This window comes from Danaus plexippus, chromosome 5, assembly GCF_018135715.1.
Source record: "Danaus plexippus chromosome 5, MEX_DaPlex, whole genome shotgun sequence".
Taxonomy (NCBI): Eukaryota; Metazoa; Arthropoda; class Insecta; order Lepidoptera; family Nymphalidae; genus Danaus; species Danaus plexippus.
The window spans coordinates 4,638,997-4,657,982 of NC_083539.1; the positions used below are offsets into that span (position 1 = coordinate 4,638,997).

At 30.6% G+C, this 18,986-nt stretch overlaps 1 long non-coding RNA gene across 1 annotated transcript; it reads right to left on the reverse strand.

Annotated features, from left to right (window-relative positions):
• Nucleotides 1–529: 529 nt before the first annotated feature.
• Nucleotides 530–3,082, reverse strand: LOC133320388 (uncharacterized). The gene is made up of 3 exons (XR_009753763.1): nucleotides 2,935–3,082; nucleotides 1,198–1,399; nucleotides 530–1,119 (listed from the first exon to the last, which is right to left on the reverse strand). It is a non-coding gene; the product is annotated as an uncharacterized LOC133320388 (long non-coding RNA).
• Nucleotides 3,083–18,986: the final 15,904 nt, after the last annotated feature.

Consider the following 18,986-nt stretch of genomic DNA (forward strand, 5'->3'; position numbering starts at 1 on the left):
TAAAAACAGACAATACGGTAGTTAAACACTAGTCGTCATGAAAGTCCACTCACTTTAAATTCTCGCACCGTTTTGTTGTTGAAATTTATGTCTTCATTCCTTTAGCTCATTATTCAATGGAATGTTTTAAGACTATGACTCTTAAATTAACACTTCTGCAGATAATAAAATTAATGGCAGCACTTATTAGCGACACTTATAAATGTTAATATCTTAAAATAACATTATTTAGCGTCAAAACAATCCACACTATCAAATTCATGTTATACTATTTGCTCACATTCATAATAACATATGTTAAGATGTCGTGACAATATATTTACGCCTTTTTTGAGCAATTTCAACATTTATTTACTTCGTAGAAATATAAAAGGAAAATATATAATATCCGTTACTAATAAGTATTAAATATATTTTTATCATAAAAATATCAAATAGGATATCAATTCCTATGAAAAAAATTGTGTGCAAGTAATAGTTTGTTATATAATCTAACTCATATAATACTAAATCTCTTGCACATTCAGTGGTTCATAAATATCAGTACCTTTAATGGTATTTCTCAGACATGGTGCATTTCTATTCAATAGTTTCTCAAGCCATCCATTTCTTTTCGCTGCGAGCACAAGTTCCCAGGTATTGTAGGTATAAATGATGAGATCCCATTGATCGAGATATAAATCACTATGGTGAATGGCGATCTAACGTTTTGATCAATGAGAACGACCAATATTTTTAAATGGAATAATATCTACAGCGATTTCGGACTCCCTACCTACATGATATACCCACACATATCCTAAAATATTTTCTATACATTCAGCTACCTGTTTGATTTTTTTATTGCTCTTATATAATAAACCACAATAACAAAAATGAAATAATATCAGCATTAATTTATTTATAAAAATATATTTACTGGAATGAATTCTTTTCGTGTCAAATGTTTTCATTCAAATAAACATGAATAATATGCATTTTACAAGTACCATCCATTCCGGTAGTGGTCGCATGTCGCCGCCGGCGCTTATATTAATGCACTTTCAGTTCTGACACTTAAGGCTCCCTACATATTTTAAAACTTCTCAGCATTGAATTTCAAAAGATTTATTCTTGTTCCTGTAAATACAAGTTTATTAGCTTCGGGCATTAAAAAATATTTAAACATGTTGTGACCAAAGAAAAACAAAACTCAACTTTGTAACAGACCATAAAGCAAAAAACCGAAGCTATCACATGGAATTTTGCGTGCAATAAGATTATGTTTATCATTAATTTAATGAAATAGATAATGGATCTGTTTAACGGCTTCCAGTTAAACCCTTCATTCCACATTTCCTGTTTTGCCCAATCCAATATATCACCCAAGGTGACGAGGGTCTGACCATAACGTGGTGTGCTGGAAAGTAGAACGATTAAATCCCTATTAGTAAACACCACAAAAGCATGTTTAAAATACCTAAATTGTTCCACATTCAAATTTTAGATTGAATACATTTAGTGTGTAAATCGTTCGTGAACAAAACCTTATTATATAATAAAATAATAATAAACCATATTCTAATGAAATGTTCTACTTTGCATGTGGCCAGTGTAAGCTGTTTAAAATTCAATGCGACGAAGCTAATAGATAAGTGCAGTTAATCTTTGTGACGTGATGTGATTTAACAAGTAAAACTAATGATCTATAAATACGAATACGGAACATTTTACAATATTACTGTGTATTGATATCAACTATTTGTTTCCGTATTTTTATCTACCAAACACCACCCTTCCTACTTATTTTTAATTATAATCTTCTTCAAAGTTTCACAATAATATTGCCGTATAGTTATTATAATTGCTTGTCTCTATGAGTAGTGTACATCAAATAAACTTGACCAGATAACATGAACCTATTTTATGATATAGAAAAAGAGCTAAACTAAAAAACTGGATTAAAGCGATTCATATCATTGCGTCATTTAGATGACTACATGCTTGTAGGTCATCCATACAAAAACATGAACGTGAACCAAGGCCAAACGTGTTTATTTATCATGTTTCCTTTACTTTGCGAATACTTACATCAGTTCAGTATCTCTTCTCGTGGATTGCTCACATTTAATAAGATTCTTATTATCTTAAACATTGCTATGTGATCACATTAAAATTATTCATAGTTACAGTAAACTCGATTATAAAATCATCATATATTAAGTGCATTCATTGAACAACTCGTACTTCGTTCAACGAGTTCGGTGTCCGATAGTGAAAAATAAGCGTAAAATAACATTTCAATTTCAAAAAGTAATCTATTGTAATGTAAACACTCTAAAATGAGAAGAGTTTATTATTTGTACTATTTTTGGTGTTGTGTGTACATTTGTTGGAAGCTGAAGACTTAGTTGTCGGTACGAGAATCAACAACTTATTAATATCGACAGAAAAGTTTTATACAAAGGGATTCCGCTTATAAGAAGGGATAAGGATTATACGTACACTGATCCAAAGAAACGCATTATTAAGGTATGTATTAATAGATGCCTACTTTACAAATAATTACTCATAATCACACTTAATCAGTACTAATCTTACTTAAGCGTAATATCTAATACTTTATTACAGCTTAAATAATCTTGATTCTCGATTCTTTTACATTGATTGCACATTACTTTTTAGTTGAAGCCCATATCACCGTTGTATTATTAATAAATTAAATAATAACTTGTCAAAAAGAAGTCACAATTACATCATTGTTTTACAAGAAAACAAATTCAACCTTCATGGTGAAAACTTAATAAAGTAGCATTCAATTATACCACTGGTGATATACTGCGATATTTAATAAACTAAATAATATATCGCTAAAATACACGAACGTATTATGTTAATACATTCTCCACTTTAATGTCATAATAGCTTAAAATGTAAAACGATAAATCTGTGTACCATTCGATTCGAATCCGGCTCGTGACTATGAATTTTTCATTCCATACGTGAATTTTATATTTGAATTTAAAAATAATTCTTAAATTCCAGGGTATAATCGCACGTGATTTATCCCGCACAGAGGCCGAGGTGACAGTGACGGCCGGCGGCGTCGGTGACAGTCACGTCACACTACACTTCAAAAGCGAACGCGGAGCTGGGATAAACTATCTCATACTTATATTTAGCGATAACAAATAAACGTACACTATTACTTGACAAAATAAACAATGTATAATATGATGAATGAATGCTATATTCGCCTAATTAAAAATAGCTTCAGTATAGTAGAGAATTATGTAAAAACTAAATAAACCAAAAAATATATGCGCCAGTTCAAATATAAGGTCAAGGTTTTTTTTACATAAGGCAATAGAAAATATAAGAAAAAAATGTTACTATAATTGTGCTATTGTTATCTTATTGGTTAGATGTTTACGTAGTACAAGCTGTCTGTCCTTTTATATAAATTTCCATTGTATAAAAATGACGAGAACCTTGCATAATTTACTCCATTGCATAGTAATATCAAATACTCTAATCAATAATAATCATCAATCTCTTGATTGCGTCTGTTAAGTTGAAAGAAGAAATATTTATTTGCAACTTTATGATTTTAATAAAGTGATTTTTTAAAATTTATTCCATACATTTTCATTGTAATAAGTGTAGACGTAAATAAATTGCCAACAGTATACCAATATGATAGCTGAAAAAGAGAAATAAAACCAAACAATACATAAACAGCACACGTCATCTCTAAATCAATTTTAGCGAATTGTCAGTGACAGTGTACACAGGGTGTTTAAACTGAGGGTGGCTAATGGAGACACACGTATTAAACTGAGCCGCGTGCACAACATTGACAGAGAGCAGGGGGCCTAATTAGTTTAGCCCGTGGCCAGTACCCCGGAGATAGTGAAGGGATATAAATCTTCTAGAAATTATTCATACATTAACGGCATATCAGATTGGACTTCTCACTTATAGATATAGATTAGGTCGTTTTAAAACTACAAACGCTTAATCGATGAAATTGCCTGCAAGTTTTTGTGTCAGAATATAACTTTGAGCCTACATGAACCTTAAATCTGTAATAATACGGGAGAACGAAAAAATAAAAATAAACAATCACATCCAGTAAACATAACATCTGGCGTCATCCGTGGGGCGCCATACCTTCCACAATTTAAGCGAGGATCAAAAAAACACGCGCTTATTATAATTTCATCGAGTTACGTTATACCACTAATTTAATTCCTATTCGTTGGTGGTTACTTTACACATCCAATTTATTATGCTAATTGATAGTGTAATTAATTTGCCGCCGCATGCTATTATTTTTATGTAACCGATACCGCATCCAGTGTAATTAAATTTTTGTTTGGTATTTTATTATGAAAACAGCATGTTTTGAGCTTTGATGGGTCCATTGGTATATCGTTAAAACAAATTTTATTCTATCCGGGATCGAATTTAATTAATTATCTATTTAAATGGAATGTTTATAAATTTAACCAAACATCAAATTTTATCTTAGATACTCGTAATAATTTAATGGACATATTTTATCATTGATTTTTGCTAGTACACATTTAAATGAAAATGTGTTATAAAAAAAGATTATCAAAACGGAGCCTAGTTTTATTTTTTAGAAGTTTTGCTCATAAATTTCTTAGCATTATTTAACAATTATGCGTGGATTATAATAGAATGTCCTTTCTACTAACATCACCGTAAATTGTTTTGACATTTCAGTTTTGTCAAAACAGAATGAAAATTAATGTACATATATTTAAATAATATTCATGTAGAACACTTTCAAGATTTGTATGGCTTTAATTTATCGAATATTGATTTCCAATATTGAAAGATTATTTGGGTGTAAGGAAATAAAATATGATATAGCTGCTCAATCACGTGGGTGTAATTGGAAAGAGTAGGTGTTCAAACAATAATATAACACAAGTTGTATTGATGACATTTTATAAAGGTAACTCAATATTTAAAAGCGCTGTTTAGGTGAAATTTCAACTAGAAAATATACTATTTATTAGCTTCAAATAAACAAATAAAATACGAGTATGGACAAGATTGTAATGGCTGGTTTGGGATCACATTTATTCAGCTAATATCAAATGATACCAAAAGAAAATATATTATTAACTATAGTGAAATTATAGTCAACATTTTTGTATTTGTATTTAAGAAATCCTTGAATCCAGAACCATAATATTCATATTTACAAAATTCAAAAGCAGCTTTTAGCAACCATTTGTATAATACGAGTGTTGTAGTGAAATATTCAACGAATTCAATACAATATTTCATTTTGTGAATACTCATGCGAATATCAATACTATACACGGCAGACCGCATCTGAAAGAGCGCTAAAAGCTCAGCTGCCCATGTTCAAGATTTATGTTCGAAAATTGTTTGATTCGTTCCCTTACCTGTCAGACATTTGAATAAAAATATATATGCTACAGAATATACATCTATGTACATTTTGTGAGTACATTTTTGTTTATAATCCTATTCTTTTTACATGTGTGATATTTTCCATCTATCTATGCCTTTGTCTAATAATATAAAGCTGTAGTTAATTATAGAATAAAAATATTGTTATTTATATGAATACTCTAATAGATCAATTAGTTTGGTTGTAAAAATTGACATAAAAAATTCATGCAATTCATGTTCAAACAGGGGAAAAATTTATAGCCTCGCCAGTTTCATAGTGGCTTGCATGTTTTTAAAACCACTAAATTATGATGTTTTCAGAAAATATATTACAAAGCTTTCTTGCGGTTTGTACATACGAAATGTGAATAAATAATACATAAGAGTTTACTGGCAGACATAATAAATGAAATGCAACCTCTACGGTACAATTGCACGCTACGTGGTGCACTTTTCATATTGGCATGACTTCATAAGGTACGTAATAACGTAAAAGCAAAAAGCTTGCGAGAAAGCTAGGGTTAAAACTCAATATTCAAAGTCCAGATAAGGTAAACTTACTTCAGGGAACTATTTTATCTAGAAATTCAATCTGTACCACGTTGGTTAAGCTTGGCATTGTGTCTGCCAAGTTCTTTCAACGAATCAAAACTCAAGCTAACTCTTATTAGTAGAATTATTATTCGTTTATTAATATAAAATACTTTTGACATTTAATAATGTCAGCAGAGGTAACATGCTGATAATCAAAAAATAATGATGTAATTTAACTTTAGTTAAGAGGTTTTTAATAATTTAAAATAAATTTCAATTTTAACGAAGCCTGAAAGCGAGATTTCAGATAACAATTAAATTTAATTTGGTTCGTAAAGTAACAGCGTTAACCTTTAAAACTTTCTAACAACCCCTTTTGAAAGATAAGCCTCCATTATATTTTGTTGTAATATCTTAAATCCTTCCATCCTTTAGATGAAACATGAAAATTTACCTTAAAAGTTTTTAGATTTTTTCAAAGAGGAAATTATAAAGAAAATAAAAAGTGCTAAAAAGTTTTCGTATTTCACCTTCCAATTTCTTCTCTAAGGAAATGAGAATAAAGTATCGAAAACTCGTATTTGATACCCCCATCAAAAAGTCGTTTGGGAACAAAAACCACGAAGAAAAATCGTAATTCGATCCAATCTTAATCCAATTATACGAAACTGAGGGTTAGCCACACGAAAGCTCAGAAATCGTTGGTGAAAACCTCATTACCTAAATATATAGCTAGAAGAGTGTGGCTTACGGTGGATAATGACGGCTTTAATCATATATAAAAATTATTTTTATAATCTTGTTGAGAAGATTATATGAAATTCCTTAATTTATGACGTGGAATTACTTACATTTTATGAATAAATCATTTTACTTTTTGCGATAATCAACTCCGTTAAAGGGCATCATGATACAAAAATGCATAAAAGTTATCCTTCTAAAATGGAACTAAAACAAACGAAGTGGCTGAATTTTCTGGATTCATTTGGGTTTTAAGAGAAAAAGCGGAGTTAATTTTATGCTTTTGATTTTGATCCATGTGAAGAGATTAAACCACGTCCATGCTTACAATTTTTTGAAAGACACTTTGTTAATAAATTATATGACGCCATGCTACTCTCCGTACAATTTCTGAGAAATCTTTCAAGTAACTTCACTTCATAAGGTTTTACTATGGGACTAAAAGTTATTGATAAAAGCAGTTCAAACTAGTACAATATCAATATTAATATCGTCAAAAAAATGTTATTTTTAAAGTAATTAATAGTCGGATAATCGTTGTTTACTTTACTGTGCTTATTAAAACATTTTGTAACTCCGTTACATAATTAATAATACTTCTAGGTTAATGGAAATAAAAAAAAGATTATTAAAGTGATTTATTAGTGTTATCGCTGGCCGTTGCCCAGTTTTTTAATAATGATAAGCGTAATAGGAAGCAATGTAATTTATTGTCGGTTAGATATTTTTCAATGAACCTATTTGTTACTAACTAATATGAAAGGTCATTATCAGTTACATATTTTTATTAAACTGACGTTAATGAGTAATTTATCATTGTGATAGATGAAAAAGTTTTCTTAACTGTCTCACTTTAGAATGTTACTTAGTACTTGGTTGTGAAATTTTTGTAATGATTGGTAATTAAAAAGAGTACAAGGGTATTGGTTATTGGCTATAAATGTATATAAAACTAGCTATACACTTAGAAATCTGTCTAAATGTTGCCATATTAGACATGACTCCAGTTCATTAAAAGTGAAATTCTGTGGTGAAAATAAATGTACAGTACATTATATTAATGTCATTGCCATATAAATTTCCAACCAGAAATAATGTCTTAAATATAATATTTTTTTACAAGGACTAGTCATAAGAATATTTTATTTTATTTTGAATGCGCGTTGATCTATTAAAATCTATGCCCTGGAAAGGAAACGTTACTGTTACCAAGCGCTCTGAGCACTGTGAACTGAATGAGTAATAAACACGCTGAGCTCTCACTGTAAAACTTTCGAGACATGTTTGATAACCTACCGACAGCTTTATGTTCGTTTTAAATTAAAATTTATTATTTCATAATATATATTTTTTTTTATTTTAATCATAGTTCTTTGTGTATGACTTAAAGATCCTTAGGTATCTGTGTTATAAATTATGGTAAACACTTAAACAATTGTCTCAAATAATAACTTTCAGGTATTACAAATTTTTAAGTAGCATTTCAAAAACTAAACCAAAAATAGGTACTAAAATAAGGCTGCCTTTCGAGAATAGTGATATGTCCCATATTCAGAGCAGAGAATGAATGATTCATCTGTTTCTATTCAAAGACTAATAAAACTTTTGGATCTATATTAAATAGAGTAATCGAATATTTTTGATAGTAAAAATTGGGGTCTAACGTGACATAAAAATAAGCTAGATTTGTTAGTTATACATATATATATTGTAAAACAAATATTAAAATGAATCCCTCTCAAAACGATGATAATAAGAGGCTTATATAAATAGAAAAAAAAATCGTTTGAGCATTAGCATGTGAAAGTTGAACCTAATCTAAGCCGAGAAAACCTGGCAATGTCACTTAGCTTAAAAGCAACTTGATAAATTGCTTATCCATTAACTTAAATCGTAAAGTGTTGACCTCGTGATTGCATAGATTTAGACAAGAATGTAAAGTCTAAAGTTTTAATAAATAATGTAAAATACAAACCTTCAATTCAAACTGGAAGCGTTACACAAAAAATATAGCTTGATATTTTTAAACTATTTTATTACTATTTTCTAACTAATTACATACGAATATGACCAAAGCCTGTTAGCATACATTAATTAATATGTATATTCCTCCAAGTTAGAAGTTCGTCGGCGACGGAACATTTACAACAAAATGTTACCAATACAATACATGATTACCATAAACACCCTATTAAACGTGGGAAAACATAAACATACATCATGCAGTACAACTTTTCATTTTAGTTACAGACAAAGGCCATTAGTTGGGTGATAATGCAAGTTCGTGGAGCAGGTATTGTTTAATGTTGCCAGAACGAGGGTCTCATCTATAGACTATTACGTACCATTGTTGAAGTAGAAAATTAAAATGCAGCATTGTTTGCGGGCACGCTATGATTACTGAACAACTTCGAATTTCGAACTTTGCACGTGGTTGCTGTAAATTTTCTCAATTTGCGGCGATCTATGAATTTATTAATGTAACTATAAATTTGGCTTTATTGAAACAAAGTATCTTTAAAGTTGAACAAAGAAAATTATAATGCTATGGTGTAACATCTTGAAACATACAAATTTTATTTCTATTATATGTTTATTATAATGACAAAATAGTAACATATGTATTATAGTGTTATTAATAACGGTTTAGAGGCTTTGTTATATAATTTTTTGTAGGCCAACTTATAACATAAAGTATTCCCCATCAACTTGAGCCAAAGTTTAAATTGCTTCTTTTTCACTATCTTCCCACTGCACTCACTTTTTCCTATTTAAACTTTTTCGTTCTTAAGTCGCTTTATACTTGTACGTACAAGTTTCAGTTTCGTGATAAAAATACGATTATAAGGTTGCGGTAAAAATATAAGTAAGAAACGTTTTCAAAGAACATTTTCATTCAATTCACCTTCCGTAGTGAAATTAAACAGTTTAAAGTTTAGTATCAGGAGATTCATTAAATAGTTCTCAATAATTTCTTTATTTGAAGATAGTTTTAGAAAATTTAATCAGTGTTGTATGACAACATAAAACCTAGTACTGGTCTCAAACAAGGTAATAAAAAGCGAATGTAAGAGAAAAAGCAATTTAACCAAAGCTTTAACCGAGCTTAGTAAATCGTGGAAAATCTCAAACGTTGTTGATCGAACGGCAATTTAGTTTCAACGATTCATTGAGGGCACTAGAATTAACACGCAAGCATTGAGGTTAAGATAACTTGAATTGCACCGTTAATCTCTTCAACGCAGAAATTGCAATACAATTTTGATCACTCACAACATAACATAATGTTTTCTCTTATTTGTTAAATGAATAAGCATAAATGTTCTCAACAATATATTTATATATTTCACAATAATTTATTTGCAACAACAGCATGCTAATGTGATAAAAAAGTACAACATGTCAGTTACGTCCGTTTATAAAAGATGGCTTAATTATACACGCAGGCTCGGCTTAAAGGTCAAGAATAACAAAAACAAAATGTATCATAGGGATTTAACAACAATGTATCTTCGCCTCCACTGATTATCTTTAGCTTTAAATTTAGTAAAAAACAATCTATATTATGTTCATTTATAGTTTATCTACATACATGTGTATACAAATTAACGGTCCAGTCAAAAAAATGGTAGATAGGGGATGGATTCTGGTTCATTTTGTAACGACTTAATCGATAGCGTAAATACTTTTTTGTATCGTTTAAAGATCAAAGTAATATCGTGTATCAAGTAAAATACAAAATTTAAATTTCTATTGTCTTGTATCGAGTGCTTTAGTGTCTACCTCTGGATATCAGAATCCGTTGTCATAGCAACGCCCCTGCGGCTCACCCGTCCTGGGGATTGTTCGAAAATTTTCCCGAACCCGGTGTTTAATCCGAATTAAAACAATAAAATAACTCTATACAAGTTGTTCTGAGTCCCGTTTATGGGTGTCGTTAAAATATTTTCCATGTTATATGGCACAATTGTTTTTTTGTGCTCAACGTATCGCGTGAAAATATTTTTATGAACGCGTGGTGTGTTATGTACGACGAGCTTAGCATACGCATGTATGATAATTTCTTATATTGATCATTCCAATAAACACTTTTACAATGTTCTGTATGACAAGCTTATGAAGTGGTATTTTCGATTTGGTTTCCATTCATATGCGATGATCGTTCACAGACTGCTTTACACATAGAGTATTTTTTTCGAAGGTATTATGAAAGTTTACATTTCTTAATATCGTTGTTAAGAACCTAAAAATTATATTATCATCAGTGTTTTACGTTTTAATTCATGATTAGTCTAGCTATCATTAGGACACCAGTAACACTAACGTGGAGTAGGATGTAGGGTTGGTAATTGCTCGTTAAGCCCTATGGACCGTGTAGCCACAATTTAGGGCTGGTCCGTATTCAGAGAAAATTCAAACAGATTAGATTTGATAGCTATAAGAGGTGATGATAATTAAAAATAAAAAAGTACATAAATGATAATCTTTAATCGTATACAAATTTTTCTGTTTTATTGTTTTCAACATCAAGGTGGTGGTAGCATCTATTTTAAAGCTATTCCTTTTAATGTATGCGTGTTTTATGTATATGTAAACTTAAGTTTGTATTAATTATGATAATTTCGTTAGTACAGGTCCCTCCCAGTCCGTCCACAAGCGTAGCACGAGAGGCACTCTAACGACTGCATGGTACGATCGGGTTACGAGAGTGCATCAACTCAATTGTCATTGATATGTCATTACCAATGACATTCAACACAACAGACCAAATTTCCTAGCAAATTAAATCCATTGGATTTAGATGATAAAACATTATACTACTAATAATTTTTGTTTTATTTTATCCGTTTATTTTTAAAGTTTTAAGATTACCAAACGAATAATTTATCCAATCAGTCAAAAATTTTAAAGTACCTTCTCATAATTGGTTTATATAGATTTATAGATAATTTAGAATATAATTTCTTTCGCTTATTCAGAAAATACCAAAGTAAACCACATTGAAACAACAGCAAATAATTAAAATATTCATCGAACCCCGCCGATGGTAATGTTCAAACAATTTCGTATTATTGGGAAACATAATTAGGTTCTACATACAAAGCGAGTGTTAAAATTTTAAACGATTGTATGCTTTAAAACCATAACAGGAGAATTTATATTTCATTATAATATTTTGATTAGGGTACGCAGGAACTACGTAAGGTTTATCTATATAGCGTATGCCACGTATGTTAGTCAATCGACCTGTCTGTGTTTCTGTGGACAACCCGTTTTACTTTAATAAAGTTGTATCCAACTTAGAAACGCAGATTATAATTAACTTCTACTTTTTGTCTGTCTCATCCATTTATATACAATAATTGTACCATAACAAAACTATAATGTGACAACAAAAGCCGTAGTAGTTAAAACATAACAACTTACAAATGTAAGAACTTTTTCTATAAAATAATTAAAACAGAGACAAAAGAAATACCAGTACGTTTATTTAAATTATATTCTTTTCAAATACTGTGAACGACTTCAATTATGAGATGTAAAGCACGGCAACAATTTGTGTGTCAAAGCCCTAAATGCTGAGAAACTTCAAGTTTGCATAAGAGCGAGGCATTGCTTCAATAATGTAGTGCTTGACTTGAGAGTCTCGAGAGCCCTTCGACACAGCTGTTGCAGCCTACAGCTGCGAGTCGTCACAGATTAAAAAGAAATATACACGATCATTGTGCAAACAAATGTCTGCAATACCGTGTTTGGTTTGGACCAAAAAAATATTAGTTCGCTCTCAAAAGTTGCGGCTTGGCTGTGTGTATTTATTGAGTTTTAGTTATTTTTTTAAAAGACCCCACTAAATCATAATATTTCTTATGAACTTACAAACACAGCTGTGGAGAATAATTTTAATACAATGCTTGTTAGGTTATAAATAAAACATGTTTAGACCACTCCTTTCAGGAACAAAAAATAAATGACAAATTGATATAACTATACGACAAAATTAATGAATGTTATGATTTACGAACTACACACTAAAAAGAGTCCTACTGAATAGTTTAGAATTGTTCCCATACATAATGGAGAGAGGTTGTCTATTTGTTTTTTGTTTTAACTTGACAAGAATTCTAAAAACAATGTTGACGGTGCTAACATTTGACACCTGTCCGACAGGCTGACAAGGCGCTAATATCATTCACTGATAATATTTTTGAAAAACATCCTCACTGTTACCGAAACAACTAATTTGGTACTCGGGTATTGGTATGTGGTGCTTAAATGTATCTAAATATAGATACGTGTTTAAATTATCTTTAACACAATTAAGTCTAATTGTAATATTGAAGCTATTGATTTATAAGCTTCCTAAGTTCACTGTCACATAAAATCCAATGACCCGAGTAAATTTTCACTAGGATCACCTAATCTCTAAAGTTTGAAAATAGCTTCGAATTCTGTGAAACTCCGCACCATACCGACAATGAATTACTGAGGATTACACTGAAAGTTATAACATAGTACTGCGGTAGGTCGTACAAATCGGTACGTTCTCTGAATAACTAATCCAAAACATATGCGACAAAAAAATGACAGAGATAAGGGTCATTTTCGAGATCGTGCAATCTAAAAAAAGAGCATCGCCAGGATTGACAATGACAAGCGTTTAGAGGCAAACTTATTTATATATACAAGTATTTCCTTTTAGCGACGACGCCGTGTAAAACAAAACAAGTAACTTTTAGATAAGTGGTACGTCTGGAGCAAGAAGTGCTATAATATGGTAATAATTTAAGAAAAGCCAACAGCTAAGAAGTAGATGGATTGAATTAGAATATACTCTACCAACGTCGTCGCATTTTGTAGAATGAAGTTGTTACTTTATATTGTTCTAGCAAACTCCATTATCTTTAAAATTATTTTTCAGTTTATGAAAATAGTAACAATTTTTAAAGCAAAAATGTTTAAGAAATGTTTTGTAGGAAAATATTATACGTATAAAATTATGTTGTAAAATTATTTATAGCCTGAAGCATGCTACATTATTAAGGTTTGCTGTCTTGTTTATTTATTTTCTCTAAAGATACCGTTCATGAACATTTGTTGTAAAGACTTTCAAAAGACGATACCGTAGTTCAATGTCCTCCTAAAGTGTAATAGTTTTCGAATCGACAAGGGCACTACAAAACTATCGAATGTGTAATTGAGTCGTCGTGAGTCATTTGGGCGCACATCTGCTGCGTAATGCAGCGAAAGCATCATGGTAAGATATTGTTAACTTGGCAAAAAAAATCAAAACGTTTTTCCTATATCAAAACGAAATAATTAATTTTAAATAACAGTTTCGTTAAGTAGGATTATGAAATAATAGATCTAATATTGAATAATTAAAAAAAAATAGGCTCTTGATATTATTTCGACAAGTGAAATAATCCCTACAGTATTTACTAAATAAAGTAAGGAAATTTTGGTTTTGCAGTGTTACTTTCAGATTATCTGAAAAAAATTAATAAAGCAGATACAAATTTACCTTTAAATGTTACAAGCTAAATCAAATAAACTTGATTAAGTCAGTTAGCAATTATAGCAGTATTTACGATATTACTTGTATATGTATTTCGAACTTGTATATGTATTTCGAACAAAATTTTGAGTCCTATTCCGACAACTACTTACCATCTGGCAGATTTAACTCCCTTGGTACATTACTATGCTTAGTTCCGGTACTTTTTGTTTAGCCCCTCGGTAACCACGTCGGTGTATTATTTAGCGAAAACTAAGGGACTCTTTTAATGGACTCCGTACCGAGGGGCGTAAAAGATTAGATTTCTTATCGTAAAAAAATCTACGTCACGAAATACAATTAAGTAGGAACAAATCGTATTGATTGACGGCGTAAAATTAATCGATGGGCTTTGTGTATGGTTGCTGTTAAATTCTTTTCAGGTTAGAATAATACCCTCTGAATAATATACAGTAAAGTACAAATTAAGCTTCAAATTATAGTATATTAACATGAATGAATTTGCTATAATTAGGAGCATCGTTTGAGCTATTTTCCATAACACGAAAATATTACCTTAAGTACCTGCATATAACAAGTATTATCCCCGACATTAACTTAACGACGCTACCCACATAACTTTACAATAAAAATGGAAACCAAAGAGAAACAAATTATAATTTGTTGCATTATAATATCCAGCATGCGGGTAATGTAGTAATTATCAGCATTATACACCCACGTCACTATTGTTCTCATTTTGTCTGGGCCCAATAATGATATGAAGAACTAATCCCCGTGACATGATAATGAGCTTTAGGGCTTGATTTAGGTGTGTTCTTAATACTATAATTATTAACAAGAAATAATATTCTTAATTTCTTTTGTAACTAAACAAAAATATATGACATGAATAACGTGTTATGTTAAACACCTTTTAACAAAAAGGCAACACACCTACCTGCATAAGGCACCAAATTTATCGGTAAAACATGAGTAGAGACACAATAGTGATACAAAAAATATGACAAAAACATCCATCTTCACAAGAATAATGAAATTGAAACGACATGTGTCGCTTTTACGACATCGATACAGGCAATCCTCTATCTAAGGCGTGTAATGGCATTACCCAATTGATATATTTTGGTACAAAATAATCCCCAAGGAATAAATTAAAGCTGATGATAAACATCTGTACCCGCAGATTTGTCCCCACAGAAAGCTGACAATAGCAAAATAAACGCCACTCAGAATCAAAAATTGAATTAAGCTAATCTTCAAACGAGAAGCGAGAAACGTCATGATGAGTTTTACGAATGACACCTCTTATTGAATTATCAAACGCAACAAGTCACTCGGAATTAGAACAGCGATAGGGGTGTTAAATTGTTATAAATTAAATTAATATTAATATTCATTGTTTAAGTTATATAAACATTAAATATTATAACTATTTTAAGATTGTAACAAGTATAATAAATATAGTAGAAATCACGAAACAATAATATTACAATTATATCCAAATAAATATATCTTTAATATACCTGTCTCTAAACATTTCTTAACGAACATAACAACACTATAAACATAACCGTTAAGTTTCTGTGAACGTTCTATAAAGCAGACGATCTTAACAATTACTATAAGGACACTGGCAGTTTATTTTAGTAGAAATCCGCCTACAACATAACACTCATGATATTCTGACCTCCGCCCTCCATCTCAATTTTATTGACACCGTGCCGTACAATAAACATTTAGTTTCAATGGTAGTAAATTATAAGGAAAAAATACAGAAGACTTTTTATGCTTCTAGTAGATATCATTTAAAAAATTTTATCGTATAAACACAATAAAATCAAAACATAAGATACAGTGTCCTACATATAATGTGACTTTCAATGCATATGGTTAAAGTATGATACTGTTTCAATATCATATTTACAAACATTTACCTGCTTATAAACTTTAAACAAGAAAGTCTTTGATCAATAGAAGCTAACAATGCCGTACTTGGTTTTACCCTCGACTGAAGCACTAAAATTTTTATGTTGAATTTCAATTACCTACACGTATATGTAGATGAAATAGTATTTTTTTATGACTAGTTCTTTTATATCTATGATATCCTTAATTAAACCTTCATAGATTTTATAGACTGTGCACTTATTATATACCGACTTTATGAATGAAGTAGGAGTAATTTAATTAAAACGTTGTTTTATACGTTATGTTATAGTCAATGTTAAAATTTTGTATATTTTAAAACAAATAACGGTACAAAGTTGCAGTCTAAACTATGTAGATTCAAGTAAAGATTGTAGAATTTCACCGATGATTAAGCAAATTTGATGTGCATTCAAGTCAATTTTAAGAGCCACGGTCGCAATGCAGTTGCTCCCTGGCCCCTCTCCAGAAATGAGATTGTATGGAAAATTATACAAGAATTTATACATGAATTTCTTTAAGTTGTCTAGGAATACCGATTAAATTTATAAAAGAAACCGTCGCAGTGCTGTTTGAAATTTCAAATGAGCACATACAATTCCTTACTTTGAAAATGCAATTGTATTTTGTATGAATCAGAGGATTGTTAGCAGTAATTTGTTCCATATAACATAATAATTACGGATGTGTTCGGATATCATTCGTGTAATTTGCCCAATTTGTCTTTAAGTTATGAAGGAGGTAACTCAAACATTATTATGGAGGCGGTGTTTTATTGGTCCCGAGTCGTTTAACTTGTTTAGTTTTATTGGCCTCAACCGTTTATCGTGTTAAGTCACTCCGTTCGTTACGTTATCTTCTTTCTTTAGGGTGTAATCTTATGAAATCATTAATGAAATTTTATGTATCCTTCAAACGAGTGCGCAAATATCTAAAAGTGGATTCCGATGAATTTTTGATTTAAGGTAAAAGCTATTATGATGCAATTATGCCATAGGTCCAAATTATACCATAAATATTTTTTAATTGCAGTAACGTACGAAAAAATGTACAAAATATTAAAAATGTCAACGACATCAACAAAAAATTCTTTTCTAGTAAAATGACAAGATATTTTTGACGTCCTTTAAAATCTCGCAATCATTGGTTCTTACTCTTATGCGTGGAAGTTATTTCGGTTTCGATAAATCTATAAACCTTTATATAAGCAAACCCAATATTTTTATTAGTCAATGGAATAGAAAACTTGTCGACGCATAATGCGTAATTATATTTACGTTTTTCATACAATATATTATTTAATTATTAAAAACTAAAGGGCAATTAAAATCGAAAGTCACATCAATTATTTAAAGCGACATTTACCAAGAATACCATCATCGACGATTTATAACTAATTGATAACGGACAGGCAACGCGCCAAATGTACATGACACAAAATCAATAATCCAGTGATGGATGGAGCAGAATTTTAATTAAGCTCACATCACCCTGTTAGCAGACAAAATGAGCTTATAATGGCTACATCATATACGGATGTTATCAACGCAAACGAGGCTTTATTCCTCATAAATATCAGCACCTAACTATCAAATAGTTTGCAAAGTAATTGAAAATGGTTAAGTTATTTTATTTTTATATAGTTCAAAGATCAAAGTTATTCCATTAAATAGCTCCGAGAAATACCGTGATACTATTTTATTATCGCTTCAGAGGAGAACATTTATTTACTTACATAAAACCTTTTTATTATAGTGACTATTATGCCAGATGATTAAGAGCACTTTAACGGGTGCATTGACATAAAAAGGGGTCGATATGAGATCACTTCTAAATATAGAGTTAAGATGACTGAAAGCGAAAACACAGGGTGCGACGAATTCTGTTAGCGCCCTAAGGTCGCCCCCTGCGAAGTGAATGAATAACCATGAAATTACTCGTAAAACTTACATTAGTGAGGCAGTTTTGTGATAGCCGTGGTCCATGTGGTTCAATCGTAAACCAGACCCACCATAACTAATAAAAAAAAGACTGTCAGTAACTCAACTATATTAACATGTGTTAATACTTACGAATAGATCATTTTACCAAATTGAAATTACAGTTTTTCAAAATTTTATGATTACCTACTTGACTGAACCCTAAAACATCATTAAGATACACGATCTTCTCGGTATCATAAAAACTTAATTGGTGTTATTAATAAATGTAAATGTTTATTATTGTCATTAATATTACGATTGCTACATCACCTCGTTGCACCCAAGATAACCAATGCTTCACTTAAGGATGCTAATATATGTTAAACGAAACACCGTAAAAAGTTAAAATGTAAGCCAGGATTTTTACTTGCAACAGTCCAGACGAGAAACAGCACTTTAAATGAAACTATAAGTATTTAAATAACTTCTTCATAAGAATTTGGCCAAAGTTTGGAGACTTTACCTAAAATTCAATTTAAGACATCATAGTCTTACACTAAATGCACTTTTATAAAACTTTGATTAATATTAAAAAATCTCTCTTTAAATTTAATCTATTGAAATCGGACCAAAAACATTTCTACAGATAGCCGACATAATTGGCTGGTTATTTTTCAAACCGTCACGTTTCGGCTTCCATACTGTCAACCGTTTTACAGTCCGATGACTTTACAAAGGAGCAGCGTGACATGATGAGGTGTCATCTTGAAATGATAAATGATACGGTATCCCGCGCGGCAAATGAAAAATCTAATTCTTGACTACCGGAAATTCCTTTCTCGTAAGAGATTTCGGACATGAATATGGAATATTAGGTATAAGAAAATGGAATAATATTAGAGAAAATG